Consider the following 8,265-nt stretch of genomic DNA (forward strand, 5'->3'; position numbering starts at 1 on the left):
GAAAGGTTCGTGTCTTTCTTGCAATCCTAGCAGTAGATCAGTTGCTTCCTCTCCAACCAATCAGCTCTCACAAAGGCCTCCATATTTGTTACTCATTGAGTAGCCTACTGAGGTATAAGAAAAACCCTTTTTGCTCTCCTGTTGGAGAGCCCATGTCGGACCCTGATCCAGCACCTAAGCAAACAGATCTATCACAGGGTGACGGGCCCTTTAAGTGGAGATGGGTCCAGCCCTACCTGTGACTCACTTTGCTTGCCTCTTCAGGTGGAGAAAATGAACAATGTCACATGACAGGCAGGGCATATGGCTAAAATCAGGCTCCCTGGGATGGAGTTAAAACAGAAGCCTGCGGTGAGGAGGAAAAGTTCTAGGTAGGAAGTGCAGGGAATTACTGCTTGATGAAGAGTAGGACGCATGGGGCTTTCTAACACAGAATCGCTCTCCCTGGCTTCCAGGAAGAGGGATTCACAATGAAAACCTGCAGGGCACAAGAGCCAGTCAGGAAAGCTGGAGTGTGGAAAGCAAGTCTGCTAGAGGATAGCATCAGTGGGGACAGGATTAAGCCTGGGGCCCCAGGCGGGTAGGAGTTCTTTTGTTTCCTTGTGATCTTGTTAATAAACCCCTTCTCCAAGAAGAGGTATTACGTGGTGAAGGAAAGCCTGTGTTGAAGTTATTGAGGGAAGAAGGGGAAATTGAAGCAGCAGCTAGCCCACAGCTAAACTGGGTCGGCAGTGCTGCTACAAAAGCATAAATCGTTCGCCTCAGTAATGCTGATACCTTGTATTGCTACAGACCTGTGAAGCTCTCTTACTATGTGGAACCCTGGTAGCTAGTAACATGGGAGAAGCTGAGGCAACCTTACAAGAGACTTGGCAAAGCAGATATCTCAAGGATATGTTTGTTGGCTCCATATGTAATAGGTGTGGCCACCCCAAAGTCACAGCTAGGGGCACTTGCCAAATCCTGTGAATTTGCTATCCCAGATACAGTATCTACTGGCCCATTGTGATGAAAAAACATTTTACTTTCCAAAATGGCTGCTTGCCCTACACAAATGGGCAAGTGGAATTGTGTGAAGCTGCTGGAAGGACTGAAAATAACTAGAGAAATGTTGCTCTTGACTAGGTGGCATTATTAAGGCCCTGATTCTGGAAATATTTAAGCACTTTGCTTCACTTTAAGCGTAATTCCAGATGAGCTCCCACTTATATGTGGCCTAATCTGGTTGATACGCTGAGAACTGAATGGGGGCTTTCCACACCCCAGGTGAGGGTCCTAACCATCAGGTTCTTGGAAGGTGGTGGTGGGGTTCCTTTCACTGTCTCCCGTTTGGAGCTGTTCCACTTTGCATAAATAATACTCAGCAGAGCACATCCCAAGCGAGTGCAGGGCATTTATCTTTCTCTGTTTTTTGCATGTACTTTCAAAAGCTCTTGTAGAACAGGAAAACATTTGAAATCTTGAAACTTTTCTCAGAAGGGGAAAAGTCTTTCCAGACCAGCTGTACAGCTTGAATGAAAGATCTGGGGCTGTAACAGGTTCATAGCCCCTGCAGATCAGGCACAGAGGCAGCTCTTCACACACGCTCGCCAATGGATCATATAAACTGATGGATAATCTGTAACCAACAGGTTTACTCATGTGCTGAAAGGTAAGCACCTGTTTACGTGCTTTGCTGTACCAGGCTGGTAATTCCCATACCTTACATTTAAATAATTTCACTTTGAAATTGGCTGCTGCTGATATTTATGATAAAGTAACCGAGAACTCTGGCTTTACTGTCCATTAAATACTCTCCAAAAAATGGTGATCAGTTGTCTACAGATTAGCATCGACCTGCAACACCCCCTGGGCGTCGCTAACAGGCCAGTTGAATGAAAAGACAGACCACTTTGCGCCAGGGAAAGCGGCTGCTAAGGCACGCTCAAGGACGAGATGGCAGGGAGACTTTAGCAAGATCAATACCACCTCTGGACAAGATTACATGCCGTACTAGGCAGCAAATAGGCCATTTCTGTGGGATTTGAAAACCATTTATAGAGTCAGAAGGGGACGGTGTGACAGAGCAGCACACAAGGAAATATCCAGGGTGTTACACATGACAGACTTCATGTTTTTCCAGTGAATTAGATTATGGAATTAAAAGCCAAATAAATCAGAAAATAATGACTGGTGCCACCCACCACCCATATCCCCAGCAACAGCAGTAGGGGAACTGGGCCTAGGGGTTACTGTTGTATTGCATCTCTAGTCCAGTCTGTTGTGACTTTGATTTCAGAGGACTGAATCCCTTTAAAAGGTCACCTGCTGTCCCTGTCCCCCATCAACACCAAAAAATCTGGTTCAGGAGGCTACAGCATCACAGCTCTGGCCTGGCCCAATGTAACAGCCAAGACTCAGCAGCCAGAAGGAAGTTGGGTCTGGTCTGAGTTTTGGCTATCAAGAGGGAAGGGGCGGATTGTGAAATAGTTGCCTTGTTTGCTTTGCAGTGGGTGGGGCTACAGACCTTCCTGCCCCTTAATCTTCTCTTCCTCTGCCCTTTTCCTTATGGAGATGTGTGAGGGGGTGTGCTCCTCCCACTGACCCTGCCAGAGCTGAATTGGGCCAGGTGGGCTCAATCAGCTAATTAGGCTGCAAAGAGGGGGAAGCTTTAGGCTGAAGGCAGCTAATTAGAGAGATGCTTACCTGTGAGGGATGGGAAATTGGAAGCCCCTGGAGAAGTGTCTGAGGGGGCTGCAGAGACAAGTTGCTGATAATCCCTCTCTGGGAGGGAGGGAAGAGGCTGGCAAACCCAGAGAAGTGGGAAAGAGATGGAAGCAGCTCAGAGAAAGGAGCAAGGCACCGGAACAGATTTTGGCTGCTGTGGTGAGAGCCCCTGAGTTGGAGTAGAGGAGGGCCCGAGTTCCTCTGCTAGCTGATGTGGGAGTAGCACATGAAGCAGAAGGGTGCCTGAGAGCTTGACACGCTCTCCTTGGAAGGGGAATTATGACAGTGACCTAGCTGGCGGCTGAGTCTTGAAGAGGACAGGTGCCAGGTGAGATGAGGGCTGCAGAAGAGAAACCAATGGTGTGTAACTGCTGTAAGGGAGGTTGGCCTGACCGAGGTAATCCCCAGAACCGCCAGGAGGTGGCGCTGTCCAGCAGTGAGTGGGGCAACCTGTCCCATGGTCACAGTCCCCGGAGGGTGGGTAGGGGCAAAATGAATACTGGGTCCATTTTACCTCCCTTGTGGGCACTTCCATGTACATTGGGATGGGGCCCACCTTCCCAGCAAGGGGGTGGGACTGAATTGGGTGGGATGTTTCACCCATGTGTGAGGGTGAGAGGCACAACCGGAGAGAAGAAACTGCTTGGGAAGTGAGTGGTGGGGTTGCATACACTGGGAGAAATCATGGCTCATGGAGAAGTCCATGGTAAAACTCCGACTGATGTCTGTGTGGCTGGTATTTCACACTTGGTGGGAACCCATAATGGGCTGGGGGTTAATGGAGGTGGATGTTTTTCCCCTCTAAAGCCTTCTTCTATGAGGGTGACTCTTTGGGGGATTAGGGTAAAATAGAGATCAGGGTTCTTTTCTTCTTGGGTTGAACCCGTTTTATCCATTCTTAACGGCAGAAGGGTTGGATTGAATGGCTTAGTTTCTCTATCCTGTGTATGAGGATGAGAAACTGTGTGGTTGGAGAAAGGAAGCCCATGGGGTCAAGGAGTGGGGCATGCACCAGGACAATCCAACCTAACAAAATTATTATAGTTAATAAATAATAATGATCGTGACGATGAATGCACTGGACGTGGCTCCGCAGGTGAGGCTGAGTCGGGTTGTGCATTTAAAGCAGGGAGTCGCCGTCTTTGCTGCTGCTGATGGTAATAATAATTAGAGATGCTAAAACAAAACGTCACTCTACTGGCAAATCCAGCCCAGTAATGACCCCAAGCCAAGAGAAAAAGCAGGGGAAATGTTTGAGACAGGCTGCTCAAGCTCATGGGCTGATTCAAAGCCATTTCTAAACGAGATCAGCTTTTCAGCAGCATGTTGCAGCAGCAGGGATTTTGAAGGCCCTTGACCTCACCTGGAGAATTATGTGTGCAGGTGTCACTTGAGGGTTCCTACATTGCTCCTGCTCAGGAACGAGCCGCTGTTGTAAATGAGATGAAAGCAGAAGTCACTGGCACGTTCCACAGGGGAGTTGCAGAGGCGAAAGGAACAAACTAGTTTTAGCCTCTTTCGCGACTGTTCTAAGGTCTTACTGAAAATAGCAAGACCTGGGGCTTGGCAGTGGGTCGGTGTCAGAATGCTGCATAGACCTGAGTGCTGGTAGTTTTAATAATGAGTCACTCAGACACCCTACCTCTGAAGGGGAGAGCAAATTCAACGATTATTGGTATTCTAGTCATGCCTAGATGTCCCTGTGGCGTTCAGGATGGTGCTAGGCGCTGCACAAATGCATAGTAGGAGATAGGCCTTGCCTCAAAGAGTTTGTACTAAATAAACAAGACAGGCAAAGGATGAGACGTAAAGTGGGTTGCCCAGGATTAGTGTCCACGTGTCCTGAATCTGAGAGAAGTGACGTGCTCACTGCCTCTCCAATAAACAGAAACGAGCTTCTCCTTGTGTCTGCCGTTACTGATAAGAGCCAGCCATGGAGGCCTGATCTGGGGAGGTTGGGAGAATCTGCTCACCCCACTGATGAAGTCAACAGACTTTTGTCAGCTCAGCGCCTCTCAAGATCAGGCCCAGCACATGGCTGGGTGCTGTGTAATTTTCCTTCCCTTCCCTTCCCTTCCCTGCTAGGCACTTCTGACAACGCAGCTCACTTTGTGTGCTAAAGCTGCTTCGTGGGTAAGGACACAGAAATCCAGCAGAAATCTACAGAGAGCTAGCACTTTAGACTGCAAGCTCTCCAGGCCCGGTGTTTTGTTTGGTGTATTTGATCTGTATGTATGGTGCCATCAACCCCTGCGGCATCCCATGAATAATTAACTCCAATAATAAATTAGAGCTGTTATGGTCACCCAGTCCATCCCCTGAGGACTGACGCACAACTTTCTCCACTGTCTGTTCTCCAGTATGCCGTTCAGTCTCATTTTAAAGGTCTCGAAGGATGTATTACAGTGCTCTAAGGGAATCTGCAAAATAGGATCACAGGCCAATTGAGTCTATTTAGAAATTATAAGAGACTAATATGTCACCCTACAGATGCATTTAACAAAAAAATCTGGGGTGGGGTAAGCAAAACAGCTTCTTATAGAACATGTTCTGTGGCATAATAAACAAAAGGGGGCCAACGGCGCACAGAGTCACCCCATTGACTTCAGAGGAGTGACGCAGTGGGTAACTTAGTGCAGCATTTATCTGGCGGGTTGTAGCTCCTTTTGGAAGGGTTAATAACTTGCCTGAGGTCACAGAGGGATTAGAACCCAGCATGGCCTTGACTGGGCCAGCTCAATCCTGGTGGGTCCATATGCCCTTGTGAACTCAGCTGAGGCCATCAAAGACTTTGCTTATGACTTAAATCAGCTTGCCCTCCAGCAGTGTCTGGGGTGAATGCAGAATGGGGCTTTAATTCTGCTACACTTTTTGCACTGAGTGAATGTGGCCCTGGTTTAGCAAATGAGCCTCCCTTCTCCCACAAACAGCCTGCTCTGATTGTTGCCCAAGGGGGAAGGGAAATTAGTTAAACCCATCTTCAGACACGTTTGTATTGATTCTGTCACTTCCTCGCTGCTTGCTGACAGGTGATGGATGGCTCATAAGGCGGCCGGCACAGTACATTACATTTCCCATCCAGAGACTCCTAAATCATTTCAAATTTTCAAATTCCCTAATCAATATTTTATCAGTAGCAGACGAGGAGAGCGGAACGGACCCATTTCTCAAGAGAGATAAGTGTGCGTGCACGCACGTGTGCCTGTGAATCTGTATGTTCATAATAGCACTTACCAGATTGTTGGTGCTATAATGATGATAGTCATTAATAATACTACAGAAGTGGGGGCAGGAAGTGCTGATCAGACAGTGATCTGGATGTCAGCCCCTGTAAATTTAGGCTGGGGCTCAGGTCTGAGAATGAATCAGGATTGGAGTTTGGATGTGAGACTGAATCTGAGCTGCGGGTTTGGGTTTGACACTGAATCAAGGCTAGGGCTTGGGCAGAGCCTGAATCTGGGCTGGTGATCAGGTTGCCAGCTGCAGCAGGTCTGGACTCTTTGTCTCTGATTGCAACAGGACTAGGGCTTGGGTTTGACGCTGACTGTGCTGAACCATTGTCACTGTATATTGGCTTCATCCAAACCAGGCCTCTTGTGGATTTGCATCTGACCCAGAACCAAAACCACAGGGGAGGATTTGGTTGTGAAAAATCAAATCTGAAGTCGCCTGAAATCTGAAGGGGCTCAAGGTCTGAGGTTCTGTTTTCATCCCATCACCAGGTGGATAATATAGAAACATCCCCGATTGGGTCAAGCATGATCATATGACTTGGTTAAACCTGCACCTAGGCAGGCGTTTGGACAAAGAGGCAATGGGTCAAATAGAGCAGGACACTGAATTGTTTGAAAACCAAAACCAACAAGAGTTTAGCTACAAAAGTGCTGCCTATTTCATGTGAAGAGACTTAGGCAGATGCCTAGACACCATGCAGATGAGTGCATTAAAAGTGCTTAGCTGGATAGATGGAGCACTTGATTACCAGGGGGTGAGGTACATAAAGGATTGAGGAATCTGAAGCAGGTGGACCTGTGAGAGCATGAAAAAGCTGGTTCTAATCCTGGGGATGTGTCCTGTAACGTTCTGCCCCATGTGTCACTTTATGTTAGCCAGGGCCAGCTCTGGTATGTGGGGAACCCTGAGGGATGCAGGATGTCAAGCAGATGTCGTCATCTGTCCATGGAAGGGGAGGCTTTGGCAGATGGAGTAGGAGAGAAGTCCTGGGGCTGGGTGACAGCAGGAGGGATCATCAGGAGGGACTATCGTCTAGGAGGGACTCTGCCAGATCCTTGGCTCTGGGAGGGGAGGCTGGGGCAGAACAGACCAGCCCCAGGGCACAGCAGCTGTTTTTTTTTTTTTTTGCAGAAGCCAAGAGCCATAGGTATAGCAGAGTTTCATCCCATGAATCTCAGCTTGTGCACCCTCCTCCTCCAGGCTCCCTGCACCAATGGCAGCATGGCTCTGGTCCATGCCATACTGTTATTGGATGAGGACCACCAACTGCCTACTTATAGATCCTCGGTGGTGTGGGAAAACCACAGCAAGGGCGTCAGCAGTGCTCTGAGCAGCAGTAAATGGTGCTGCCCCGTGAGGGGACCATGCTGCAAAGTGAGTCTTCCCCTGAGGCCTCACCCTGATGGGCCTGACTCCAGTGAAGCAGCCGTGGAGGGAACAGAGGTGGCTGTGTGTGTGGTGCATGGGGAGGGTTATACCAAAGAGCCACTGTCCCATGAGCCACATCTTAGGCATATGTAGACGTGAGAGGTTTGCATCTCAGCCTTCCTCATCACCCTGTTTGCTCTTGCGCCATACTTTTGAGTTCCCTGCCCTTGTTCATCTACATTTATAGACTTTCTGCATTTAATTCCATTGTGCTCTTGTTCTAGGCTCAAAGCTGTAACTGGCAGTCAGCATGTGCAGTGTAATGCTGCTTATGACAGAAAGCAGCAATGCTTGATTTCTGATCTTGTAAGGATAACCTTGTGGCTCAAGAGTGACACTTTGACTTAGAAGATCTGGGCTGAATTCCTGGCTTCGCTACAGACCCCTTGACCTTGGACAAGTTGCTTAATCTTTCTGTGACGCAGTTCACCACATGTAAAATGGAGAAATAATCTTTCCTCTCTAATTAGAGTGTGAGCTCTTTAGGACAGACGTGTCTCACTGTGTGTTTGTATAGCACCTAGCTCAATGGGGTCTTGAGCTCAGATCAGACCTCTAGGTGTTACAATAATATGTTATAATGATTCTGATCTCTGGGGCTGGAGTAGCCACCTGGATGACGTGGCCCTAGCTACATGTAATTCTAGATTAGCTAAATCAGTGACTCTGGCCTTTCAGTCATATTTACCTTTCATGCTGGTGACAATGGACCTGGGCAAGGGAGCCGAAGTGTCCTATTTAAAGAGGCCCCCCCCCCCCTTTTTCATAGAGATAATGTTATTCCTTAAATTATGGGGCTGTAATCCATTATTTGGTCATGAAGAACAGGAGGGCAGAAAGAAATTATAGAGAAGCATCCCAAAGAGGCAGGATGTTTACATACCCATCACTATACAT

At 48.1% G+C, this 8,265-nt stretch overlaps 1 long non-coding RNA gene across 1 annotated transcript; it reads left to right on the forward strand.

The window, feature by feature from the left end:
• Positions 1-355: 355 nt before the first annotated feature.
• Positions 356-8,016, forward strand: LOC137142957 (uncharacterized). The gene is made up of 3 exons (XR_010917061.1): positions 356-371; positions 1,477-1,651; positions 7,593-8,016. It is a non-coding gene; the product is annotated as an uncharacterized lncRNA (long non-coding RNA).
• The last annotated feature ends 249 nt before the right edge of the window (positions 8,017-8,265 follow it).

This window comes from Emydura macquarii, unplaced genomic scaffold (assembly GCF_026122565.2).
Source record: "Emydura macquarii macquarii isolate MOO-44397 ecotype Brisbane River unplaced genomic scaffold, CSIRO-AGI_Emac_v2 contig_3287, whole genome shotgun sequence".
Taxonomy (NCBI): Eukaryota; Metazoa; Chordata; order Testudines; family Chelidae; genus Emydura; species Emydura macquarii.